A 12592-nucleotide genomic window follows, 5' to 3' on the forward strand; every position below is an offset into this window, starting at 1 on the left:
CTAGCTGCTGCTATCACAGCCTGTGCTAGGATCTATATGTACCCTTACATCTCAAGGGAGGACTGTTACTACACTGATACTGACTCGGTTGTGCTAGGACAGCCGCTCCCAGATGGATTGATATCTTCTTCGGTCTTAGGTATGTTTAAGCTAGAAGACAGGATCAAAGAGGGCTACTTTTTAGCCCCAAAATCTTATTGTTACACAACAGTGGAAGGCAAAGGTATTCTCAAGTACAAGGGTGCTGCTAAAAACCAGATCACACCTGAATGGTTTAAGTCACAGTATGCTAACCCGTCTCGTAAAGAACAGGTATCTGTTACAAACAACTTTGGTCGTGATTGGAAAACACTTACTGTTCATAAAAAAGAAGTACTATACCAGATAGGTATTAGTATGGGGACAAAGAGGTTAGCAGTCTTTAGAGAGGATCTCTGGGTTGATACAAAACCAATAGAGATCAAAGATCTGTCTAACATTACATGTTGTTAGCTTCAACTCGTTCGAATAAGAATCTGCAATTACCTCTACTGTCAATTTCTTATTCATTCAGGGCGCTCGGCCGGTGCTCCTTTCTCAAACCAAACAACTCTGAACGTTAGGGAAGATAAGGGAGGATCACCTGAGCGAACTGACCGAAGGGACTTGACTTATCCGAACCGAACGATAGTGGCTTAAAGCTAAGAGCAGCGTCGCTGCTTGATCGGCGGGGAGGAGCATCTCAAAGTATGGGGCAAAGGATCAAAGGCTTTTACTTTGTCACCCGGGATCCACCACAGGTTGGGTTTGAGAGCCGTGTGATGGGTGACTATCCAGCACGGTTCGGAGAGCACTTTTAGTCTGCGCTGGTGAATGGAAGCCCCCCTATCAAGCAAGAAAGAAGCGGCTCTTCCCACGGCGGAGTCCGCATTGACTCTATTTATTATTATGGTAAATTAGTGTATCAAGATGTCAATCTTAGATCTTATTTCGGTTCGATACGTCCACCTACTAGACTCACCTTTGGCTTTCGTCTCGGTAGGTGTATTATTCTACATTTTCCCAAAAGAACATTCATTCATTTCTTTCTTCCCCGTCGACCACGACGACGGAAACGATATTTTCTTTAGTTATTCACTAGAGTCATTATGATTTGGAAGTCGATCCGGGGCAAGTGTTCGGATCTATTATGACATAGCCAGGAGGCGCTCAACGGACCTTTTGGATCTTATAAAAGCCTTTCTTTATATTGCTTTATATTGATACAAAAACTCTTTTTTTTGCAACCTAGTCTATTTCAGATATCAATTAAAAGTTCTTAGCTGGAGCTGCTTCATGTTTTTTAGATAGAGTACATGTTTTTTAGATTTAAATAGAGTAATAGTACTCTATTCCAAATCACGCGAGCAGATATTAGCTATAACTAAGAAATTTTGATATATTCACAGTGATTCGAAGCCTTTTTGATTAGTTTTAATAGTCTTTTTTTTATAGAAAAAAAGAACGACAAGAAAAAATATATTTTGTAAGCTATCCATGTATCCTTTAGTCCTACAAAATACCATACGAAATAGAACGCTTAGAAGGGATATAAAGAAATTCTTTGATGGATTCTTCCCAAAGGAACGATCTATTTTATTTGACTGATGGGGCCAACAAAAAATGAATTATAACAAATAAAAAAATATCTAAAACAATCTAAATCATAACTAAAATCAAGAAAAGGTCTGATCTTCTATTCGAAACGTCTAGTGATCTTCAACCAATTATGAACTTCAATATAATTACCAGGAGTAAGTGCTATAGCCTGTTTCCAATACTTAGCGGCTTGGTCGAACCAAGCCTCCGCAATTTCAGAATCCCCCTGGCGAATGGCCTGTTCTCCCCGGTCGGAATAGGTGGGGTAATTCCTTCCCTTAGAACCGTACTTGAGAGTTTCCTACCTCGTACGGCTCGCCAGTTAACTCTTTTTGTATCCCATTATCCCATTTGAATCTACCGTATCTAACTGAATAACATTTATCGTAGATCTATCCCATTTTTTCGGGTTAACTAAAAGAAGTTAATAAAATGAGTTTCAAACTTAAATCTTAAGTTTGGATTAAAAATCCGGTTTATTTTAGTTTTATCTTTTCTCCCACCTTCAGAAGAATAAAACATAGACATTTCGCCTATCATTAGAATTTTCTGAAAGGTAACTATCTCAGTTTCATATCATATAGAAATTTAGATTATATAGAACTTTTGAAAAAGACTTTCGAAAGGAAAGACTTACTATCTTTGGGATCTGATCCTACACCGCTGCTCAATACCTTAGTGGATCAACTCTATTACATAAGTTGATTACTAACGTTTGTCTCACATCATGACATAAGTAAGCAGTTCTTATTGTATCGGCCAAAACCTCGCTAATTGATCTTTACGGTGCTTACTCTATCAATTAGATACTTTACCCATAGACTAAAATAGATAGGCATATCTATTTCTTCATATTTCAACTTCTATGAAGTTTCTTTCTTTTCTACAGCTAATAAAAATCATTGTTTTAGACGATGCTTATGTAGAAAGCCCTTTTTTATAGTATTTACTAGTGAATTTGATCTTTCTTTACTTTTTTCTTTCTATAGTGGAGATAGTCGCACGTAATGACAGATCACGGCCATATTTTTTGATTTTTTATGTGTAATTACAATTGAAACAATAGAAAAAGAAATATGAGTTAATAGATGCTCTAAAGTTGAAAATATCATAAAAATGAAAAAGGGCGGGGGGGATCCCCTATATTAATTAAGAAAAAGAAATGAGAATTTTTTTTTATTATAGGATCTATTGGATATCTTTTAGAAGATGGTATGCCGCCACTCGGACTCGAACCGAGATGCTCTAGCACTGCTTCCTAAGAGCAGCGTGTCTACCGATTTCACCATAGCGGCTTGCTCGAACTCATAATAGCCTATTTATATTCAATCGTCGAGATCGAGATTGAACAAGTCAATTCAACCAAATCAGTTTTTTTAGTAAAGATTCAATTAGTAAATGATAAAAAAATGAGTTCAAAAGTCAATTTGAAGGTTCATTAGTTTCATTTTATTTAATTTTATTTACTTTTTTTGTCATTCTTTATGGTTTATCTAATTTCATAAATTGAAATTTTTTTTTTTCAATTCATTGAAAATATGTCTATTTTAGATTACTCCAAATTGACACATTTTTTGTACAAAATAGTGCACAAATTAAGTTCTTTTTTTGATTGGACTGAAAATTGGAGATATCGATATATAGAAAACTCATTACATATCCATATCGAAAATAAATTAACATATAATAAATAAATTAAGAAATAAATAAATATAAATTAAGTAATAAATAAATTAAGAAGTCAGAAAGTTATTCAAAATTTTTTAACACGGAATGAATTAGTTTCAACACGTCATTAATTTGAACTAAAAATCTTATATCTGGCCTTCCCGAAAAACAGAAAAATTTTTCATTCTTGTAATTGTAAAGGTCGATGGGGAAAAGAAGACTCCCCACCACCAAAATTTGAGTGAAAATATACTAAAAAGAAAGAAAAAATTTTGTATTTTTTTCTTGATTCTTCTTTTTTCCGAAAACAGAAGAATTCTTTTCTAAAATGAAGGGTCTATTTCATATTGATTAGAATAGGGACTGCCAATTGTTCATTTTAGATTAACTTTGATATTAACAAATTACTGAGACTTTTTTTTTTAGTAAAATCCATTCTGATTATTCCGATATTTTAGGACTTATATTTTAGGACTTATTTGTTTGTCGTACAAAAAAACTTTTTGAATTACCGGTAGAAAGAGATTTCCCTAATGACAAAGCTTTTAACGACGCCCCATATCCTTTCCCATTCCAAATATTTTTACGAATACGCTTTTTTGATATCGAAGTACGTTTTTTTTGGAACTGCCATTTAAAAGTTACTCGTTGTTATAGTTGGATGTGAAAGACATCTATTGTTCAAAACGAATTCTTTTTTCTTATTCATTATCTATATCTATTTTTCGTCTAAATAAGATTCTTTTCATAAAAAAGAAATTTAGATTTAGATATGTCAAAGATCGGTGAAAGTTTTTATAAAAAATGACTCAAAATAACAAAATTTTGATTCCATACGCTATTAGTAAATCCAAACATTTTGGTTTGGAACTTTTAGTTCTCGTTGTTATCTCTCAAAATTATCTCTTTATAATCTACTAAATCAAACTTAATAAAATCAATAAAGAACCTAAAAGACCCTTATTTTACTCATTATATACTTTATTTACATAGAATAAAATCCCTCAAAGGATTATAAACTTTTGACTGAAAAATTGAGTCTTTTTTTAGTCAAACTTGAGAAAACAATAAACCTTCAATTTGAAAATTTGAACGAGACTATTAATAAATCTGTTAAAGGATACGTGGTTTCATAAAAAATATCTGAGTCATTTTTTATTCTTTATCGATCAAAAAAGTTCATTTTAGATCTATAATCTTCTAAACTTTACTAATAACTTTACTAATAAATTGTTTTGATTGAAAAGCAATCCCATAATGAATTAGTTAATGAGTTGGAGTTTTCATTTACCATCTCATGGAAAACCCTTTTCGCTCCGCTTGGCCTTATCTCTCTCTAGGGGTATTTTAGTGATATGTTCTATAGGAACTGGACGATCTTATTTGGTCAAATACCTAGCGAAAAACTCCTATCTTCCTTTCATTACGGTATTTCTGAACAAGTTCCTGGATAAAAAGTTTCAAGGTTTTGACGATATTGATGCTAGTGACGATATTGATGCTAGTGACAATATTGATGCTAGTGACGATATCCTTGATATGGAGCCGGAACTGCTAACTAGCATGAATGCGCTAACTATGAATATGATGCCTGAAGATGAAGACCTACTTTATATCACCCTTCATTTCGAATTAGCAAAAGCAATGTCTCCTTGCATAATATGGATTCCAAACATTCATGATCTGGATGTGAATAAGTCAAATGACTTCTCCCTAGGTCTATTAGTGAACCTTCTCTCCAGGGATTATGAAACTAGAAATATTCTTGTTATTGCATCGACTCATATTCCCCAAAAAGTGGATCCCGCTCTAATAGCTCCGAATAAATTAAATACGTGCATTAAGATACGAAGGCTTCTTCTTCCACAACAACGAAAGCACTTTTTCACTCTTTCATATACTAGGGGATTTCACTTGGAAAAGAAAATGTTCCATACTAATGGATTTGGGTCCATAACCATGGGTTCCAATGCACGAGATCTTGTAGCACTTACCAATGAGGCCCTATCGATTAGTATTACACAGAAGAAATCAATTATGGATACTAATACAATTAGATCCGCTCTTCATAGACGAATTTGGGATTTGCGATCCCAGGTAAGATCGGTCCAGGATCATGGGATCCTTTTCTATCAGATAGGAAGGGCTGTAGCACAAAATGTACTTTTAAGTAATTGCTCCATAGATCCTATATCTATCTATATGAAAAAGAAATCATGTAACGAAGTGGATTCTTATTTGTACAATTGGTACTTCGAACTTGGAACGAGCATGAAGAAATTAACGATACTTCTTTATCTTTTGAGTTGTTCTGCCGGATCAGTCACTCAAGATCTTTGGTCTCTACCCGGACCCGATGAAAAAAATGGGATCACTCCTTATGGACTCGTTGAGAATGATTCTGGTCTAGTTCGTGGCCTATTAGAAGTGGAAGGCGCTCTGGTGGGATCCTCACGGACATGCAGTCAGTTTGATAAGGATCGAGTGACATTGCTTCTTCGACCCGAACCAAAGAATCCCTTAGATATGATGCAAAAAGGATCTTGTTCTATCCTTGATCAGAGATTTCTCTATGAAAAAGACGAATCGGAGTTTGAAGAGGGGGAAGGAGAAGGAGCCCTCGACCAGCAACATATAGAGGAGGATTTATTTAATCACATAGTTTGGGCTCCTAGAATATGGCGCCCTTGGGGCTTTCTATTTGATTGTATCGAAAGGCCCAATGAATTGGGATTTCCCTATTGGTCCAGGTCATTTCGGGGCAAGCGTTATGATGAAGAGGATGAGCTTCAAGAGAATGATTCGGAGTTCTTGCAGAATGAGCTTCAAGAGAATGATTCGGAGTTCTTGCAGATGGAGCTTCAAGAGAATGATTCGGAGTTCTTGCAGAGTGGAACCGTGGAGTACCAGACACGAGATAGATCTTCCAAAGAACAAGGTAGCAGATTTGACTCGGCACAACCTAACGATACATCCAATACCAATGATCTGTGCTTAGAATGCTATGCTAGATCTCTACTATAGAAAGCTATACAGGCAACAACGAGCGCGGGTTGACCCGGGGCTTACATTACTTCTTTCACGACGAGAGAACCGCGTTCACATCAGTCGAAGTGGTGGAGGGCCCCCTGAGTCAAAGGGAGAGCTTCTGCGCCTCTCTCCAAGAGATACGATTCGGTATCTGAATCGGCTGAAGGAGAGTGAGAGTTCGAAGTTGCCGGTAGGTCAATATCCGGGGGTTGCTTTCCCTTAGTAATAGTACTTTTTTGAAATACGAAGCCCAGAACCCTATACGGGGCAGTGAGAGGAGCTTCTTCTTCTATTTATACTTGCCCATCAGGACCCTTGCCCTATGTTAGCCAGTTTCAACTCTGGACCATACCGCAGCAGCGGTTGCCGCTCGATCGAAATGGGTCTAATCCTGATATGGGTATTGGCACCTTTGATTAAAGAATGTTCTCCTCCTTTTTCCTCCACCTACCGGGCTAGGTAATTGTTGGAATGTGCTTCATTGGAACGTAGCTAATCGTCCTTGCTTTTAGAGAATTGCTGGCTCTGCCTCGGCCTTTCTGCCTATAGTCTAAGGAACCGGTAGCAAGAGAGCTCTAATAAGTGGGGGCGACCTCGTAGTTTTATAATGATTCTTTCATTCCTATCCCCTCATAAGAGGAGGATGCCAAGAGTTTCGATCAACGGCCAAGGACTACCTGACTTGCTGACCTTCCTGCAATTCAATTCCCTAATGAAATCAACTACCTGTCGAAGAGTTGATCTTTCATTTCAAAAGTGGTATCTCCCCAATGGAGAAATGATGCTAGCCCTTTTTCCTTCGATGAGCTGATCTTTCATTGCAAAAGTGATAGCTTATATAACTGCATTTTGATACTTTTTTGAAGACGAGAAAGAGTTAGCAAAAGCACTTTTCATCTTCGTCACTTCGGGATGGGGGGGGGGGTGCTACCCTATCTCTCGAGTAGTAAGAGTATGTGAAGCCTCCTACTACTAAACAAAATAAGTATACTACTTCATAAGGTGCCAGCCAGTTAGTTATACCCTTTCAATAAAAAAGTTCAGTAAGTCAGTTTTATCTTTCGCTTTCAATAAAGTAGTAAGAAAGTTCGACCTTTGTCGGCTAGCTAGGAAGGCTAAAAGCTAAAATCAAAGTCCCCGTAACTGCCTGCGAATGAAGAGCGTTCCGTTTCACTCGGGCAACTCCAAGAGAGGCCGATGAAAGAGCCCACCTCGGATACGGAAGGAAGGTATGGAGATGGCGCTGCTAGAACCAAGGTGCGTAGCCCCAAACCAAAAGCCTTATTCTTCAACAGGAGCTGGTCTAGTACTTCGGGGCAGTAACTCAAAGTGGTACCGGGTCAGTCCCTAACTATTTGCTTCCACTAAATACGCGGTAACGCTCACTCATGTGTTGAACACATGGTCAGTCACGGACCTCTTAGGTTTGTTTTTTCAGAAAGAACCAAAAAATGATCGTGAAGGTCCCATAGATAGAACCTGATACGAAGTACTGAACATAAGACCTATGCAAGGGAGTTAGTCCTACTCATAAAGGTGAAGGACCAAGCACTAGATCGTTGAAAACAAAAAGAAAGACTGAATTTTAGATAACTTAACTTATTTAGGAAGGAGCCATCGTAACTGCTCGCCATCGGAATAGGCTTTCAAGGCAGCTGCCAAGTCAGCCAGTAAGTAAGCAGGTAATAGTCAGCCAGCAAGCTGGGCCGTTCTTGCCAGTTCGAGTACGAGACTTCGGTGTAGTAGTACTATAACGGTTTTGACAGCTGCTCTTAAAAAGACGAGCAAGGGGATGAAACCATTCATGGTGAAGGACCGGGAAAGGCGGCGGCATAGGAACCACGGGACCCCTACTAGTCAAGGGAAAACGGAAGTGCGCTACTGCGCACCAGCTGAAAAAGCCCTTTCCCTTTTAATAAAAAGAAGGTAAGCTTCATAGCTCCAATCTAGTAAAGGGGCTTTGATGGATGCCCTTTGTATAGGTTGGGTTGCTGGATACGGGATCCTCGTAGTAGGCTGGACCAACATCCAACCGAGAGAGGGCAGTCTTTAGAAGCAACAGGTTGGGAAACCAAGAGAACGCATGGCCTTTTCTTATCTTCTTCCCGCCCTAGGAGTAGGAGTAGCACAAAAAGAGGGATTAGCATTATGGACCATAAACCACTAACGCCTTCCTCGTTGGGGCTCCGTGCACTGGGAAAAGACTCTAGCGACGGGAAACCGGCCACTGGTTACAAAGCCCCAATAAGGTATCGAGAGGGCTATCACAGTCATGTGCGAAGTAATTAGCCCTATTTGTAAAGTAGCTCTATTCCTATTTAGGGAGGATCGGATTTTGCAGTTTTTTCTTCTGCAGTACCTCGACGTGACATGAGCGTGAAAGGGGTTCAAGAATCAGTTTTCTTTTTATAAGGGCTAAAATCACTTATTTTGGCTTTTTTACCCCATATTGTAGGGTGGATCTCGAAAGATATGAAAGATCTCCCTCCAAGCCGTACATACGACTTTCACCCTTCTCGAGCCTACAACAATAGCTTACGCTTACCAAGCCTAAAAATAGGGCTACAGCAAGCCAAGCAAGCATTGCCCCTTCGTTTGTTGTGGGTCGCGCCTCACCACAGGCACTGAATGAATGAAATGAGTGGAGATCTTCCTTCCCCCTTGCTAATTACCAAGAACTTCGTTGCCACTAGTGGCGAAGAATCATTTTTAAAATAATAATAAATAAAGAACTCGGAGCCTAAAGAGAAGTAAGTCTACAAGAAGCTGGCAGAGCTTTAGCCATTGGACCACATCGATCTATCCTACCTAAACTGTAAGCCTTTTCTTGTTCGTTCTTCGAATGAGGCTAGTGGAGACTAATTTCTTCCGGCTAATGAAGAGACTACTACGATTAATTTAGCGATATAGAATTTTTTTATCACGATTAAAGATTCTAAAAAAAATCGATCGTTCAAGTATTCGAAATTTCAGGGTAAAATCAGTGAAAGAGAGACAGATATATAGGGTATGTATCCACCTATATTGAATTGCGGACTATGAGTAAGGATGCGTAGTAGCGCAAAGAGCACTCTTTGGCCTTTAGATTAGAGGCGCTTCGCCGTCTTTGATTGGAAGGAAACAGATATCTAAAGTGTGCAGTGAGGGATCTTTATATTCTAGGTAGCCAGTCTTTACTTCACTCGACCCAAGCAATGCCCAAAGAGTCCCATGTCTTTCTTGGTCGGACCAAGCTAACTATTTCCGACAAGTCTTTCCTCATTTTTAGAGCAAGAAGCGGAACTACAAGAAATTTATCTTTACTATGAAAGAATTTATTCAGCGTTTTAAAGAGGATCCTAGGAATGCGGATATGTTTTTTGCGGAGGTACCGACTCAACCTGGATTGTCTGTTGACGAGATAGCAGAGCGTAGCTTCAACGAGTCGACGCTTTACCTTCCGGATCATCTTTATAGCCCCGCAAATGCCTAGGCCCTGACGAAGTTAAATTATCTTTTAGTGCATATGAAACATGACTTCGGCCCCCAGCCGGGCCTTATTAAATCATTCCAAAGGGAAGTGAACAAGACATCCCCAGAATTCGTTTATAGGAAGCTTGAATCTATACATCAAAATTAGTTAACAAGTATAAATAATTTTTTAAAACCTTTCAACCAAAATTTCTCTAGTAAAGACTATTTGAATTATTGTGATGAGTACACTCGCTCACTTACGATTACGCCCAACAGCCCACTTGAGCAATTTGAAATTCTCCCATTGATTCCTATGAAGATAGGAAACTTGTATTTCTCATTCACAAATTCATCTTTGTTTATGCTGCTAACTCTCAGTTTGGTCCTACTTCTGATTCATTTTGTTACTAAAAAAGAGGAGGAAACTTAGTACCAAATGCTTGGCAATCCTTGGTAGAGCTTATTTATGATTTCGTGCTAAACCTGGTAAACGAACAAATAGGGGGTCTTTCCGGAAATGTTAAACAAAAGTTTTTCCCTTGCATCTTGGTCACTTTTACTTTTTTGTTATTTTGTAATCTTCAGGGTATGATACCTTATAGCTTCACAATTACAAGTCATTTTCTCATTACTCTAGGTCTCTCATTTTCTATTTTTATTGGCATTACTATAGTGGGATTTCAAAGAAATGGGCTTCATTTTTTAAGCTTCTTATTACCCGCAGGAGTCCCACTGCCATTAGCACCTTTTTTAGTACTCCTTGAGCTAATTTCTTATTGTTTTCGCGCATTAAGCTTAGAAAAACGTTTATTTGCTAATATGATGGCCGGTCATAGTTTAGTAAAGATTTTAAGTGGTTTCGCTTGGACTATGCTATGTATGAATGATATTTTGTATTTTATAGGGGATCTTGGTCCTTTATTTATAGTTCTTGCATTAACCGGTCTGGAATTAGGTGTAGCTATATTACAAGCTTATATTTTTACGATCTTAATCTGTATTTACTTGAATGATGCTATAAATCTCCATTAAAGTGGTTATTTATTTATAATTGAACAAAAGCGAGGAGGCGAAGCCGCTTTACCGAATTGTAGAGGTGAAGGAACGAGAACTTCCCCCCCGAATCGACAAAAAGATTCCGAGCACGTCTGGTCAAAGTATATCTTGTCTTTACCAGAGCGGCTAACAAGAATTGAAGTTTTGCGCATAACCGCGGGTTCTTCAATTTGATTTCTTCCTCATAGACGAAAGAAGTAAGGTGGTTTACTTTCTTTATCCGCTGATTGGAACTCCTTATAATTACCTATGCTTTCTGTTATCATTTCCAGTTGTTTGATCCATTGTGATTTGGATCCTTGGTGTGGAGAGATCTCTGCCATAAAAGAAAAGAGAGAGCTCGTAGGCCTTATTTTGCAGATCAAAGAGCGACTTAATTCCCCATTCATCCGAAATAGTATTTTAGTATAGGACAGAGGCATTGTGGGCCGACTACTATGACTACATGCGCATCGAGTATCCGTTTCCCTCCTTTTCCTGCTAGGATTGGAAATCCTTTATTTTACATATCCATACGATTGAGTCCTTGGGTTTCCGAAATAGTGTAAAAAGAAGTGCTTCAAATCATTGCTATTTGACTCGGACCAGTTCTAAAAAGTCGAGGTATTTCGAATTGTTTGTTGACACGGACAAAGTCAGGGAAAACCTTTGAAATTTTTTCAATATTGAACCTTAGACATATAATAGTTCCGAATCGAATCTCTTTAGAAAGAAGATCTTTTGTCTCATGGTAGCCTGCTCCAGTCCCCTTACGAAACTTTCGTTATTGGGTTAGCCATACACTTCACATGTTTCTAGCGATTCACATGGCATCATTAAATGATACAAGTCTTGGATAAGAATCTACAACGCACTAGAACGCCCTTGTTGACGATCCTGAAGTTACAGCTTAGAATAACCTCAGTTGGTTGAATTATGATACAAAGAAGAAAAAGAATCATTGTATGATGAAAATAGAATAACCGCCCATTTTTTGTGTTGTATATTTACGTGTATACACTATACAATTCGTTCGGATCTTCGAAACATTTAATATTAATAATATCTCATCCGACGTCATTCATCTTAAGTTGTTTCCATTCTCACTTTCCAGTCGTGCTGCTTCATGGTTCGAATCTCTGCCGAATGCCTCAATCACCACATGGGCCGACCTGCAATCAAAGTTCCTGAGAAAATATTCTCTCCATTGAAGGCCGGACGTCTCCGCGAGCAAATCCATTCGCTTCACATGGACCCCGATGAGTCCTATTTTTCTACGTGGGGGCGTTTCCAACCTCTTCCAAATCGTTGCCCTCAACATGGCTTATCTGATTGGGCTGTGGTTGAAAAATTCTACAATGGTCGTACCCCTGAAACTCAACAGCGGTTCAATACCGCAACTGTAGGAAACATGCTCAATAAACTCACCATCGAGGAGGCTGAAGAAATGTTTGAGAGCATAGAGTTAGTAGACCAGCATACACCGAGTAGAAGGTCCGTTTCGGCTACCAAAGACACTGCCATCTCAGCATCCCGTGGAGTGCATCATATCGATCAGAATGCGAGACTGTTGGTAGAGTTGGAGGTACTGAAGAAGGAGTTCATAGAGATTAAGCTGCAACAAAAGTGTGAGATTTGTCGTAGAAATCACGAGACAACTGATTGTCCCGTTGATTCTCAGGAGGAGGTAGATTTTCTTGCTAATCAAAACCATTCCTTCAATTCTGGGTGGCGAAACAATATCTTTAAATGGAGAGCAGGTAACTCCGGTTATCAGCAATGCCAAAAT

The 12592-nt window shown here is 38.6% G+C and overlaps 2 pseudogenes; both read left to right on the forward strand.

The window, feature by feature from the left end:
- LOC143614149 (DNA polymerase pseudogene) overlaps nt 1-492 on the forward strand; it is a 1896-nt pseudogene extending 1404 nt beyond the window's left edge.
- A 4062-nt stretch (nt 493-4554) lies between these two features.
- On the forward strand, nt 4555-11094 carry LOC143614150 (uncharacterized; annotated as a pseudogene).
- Nucleotides 11095-12592: the final 1498 nt, after the last annotated feature.

This window comes from Bidens hawaiensis, unplaced genomic scaffold (genome assembly GCF_021521415.1).
Source record: "Bidens hawaiensis isolate Kalapana, Puna unplaced genomic scaffold, B.hawaiensis_p1.1 tig00039069_1, whole genome shotgun sequence".
Taxonomy (NCBI): Eukaryota; Viridiplantae; Streptophyta; class Magnoliopsida; order Asterales; family Asteraceae; genus Bidens; species Bidens hawaiensis.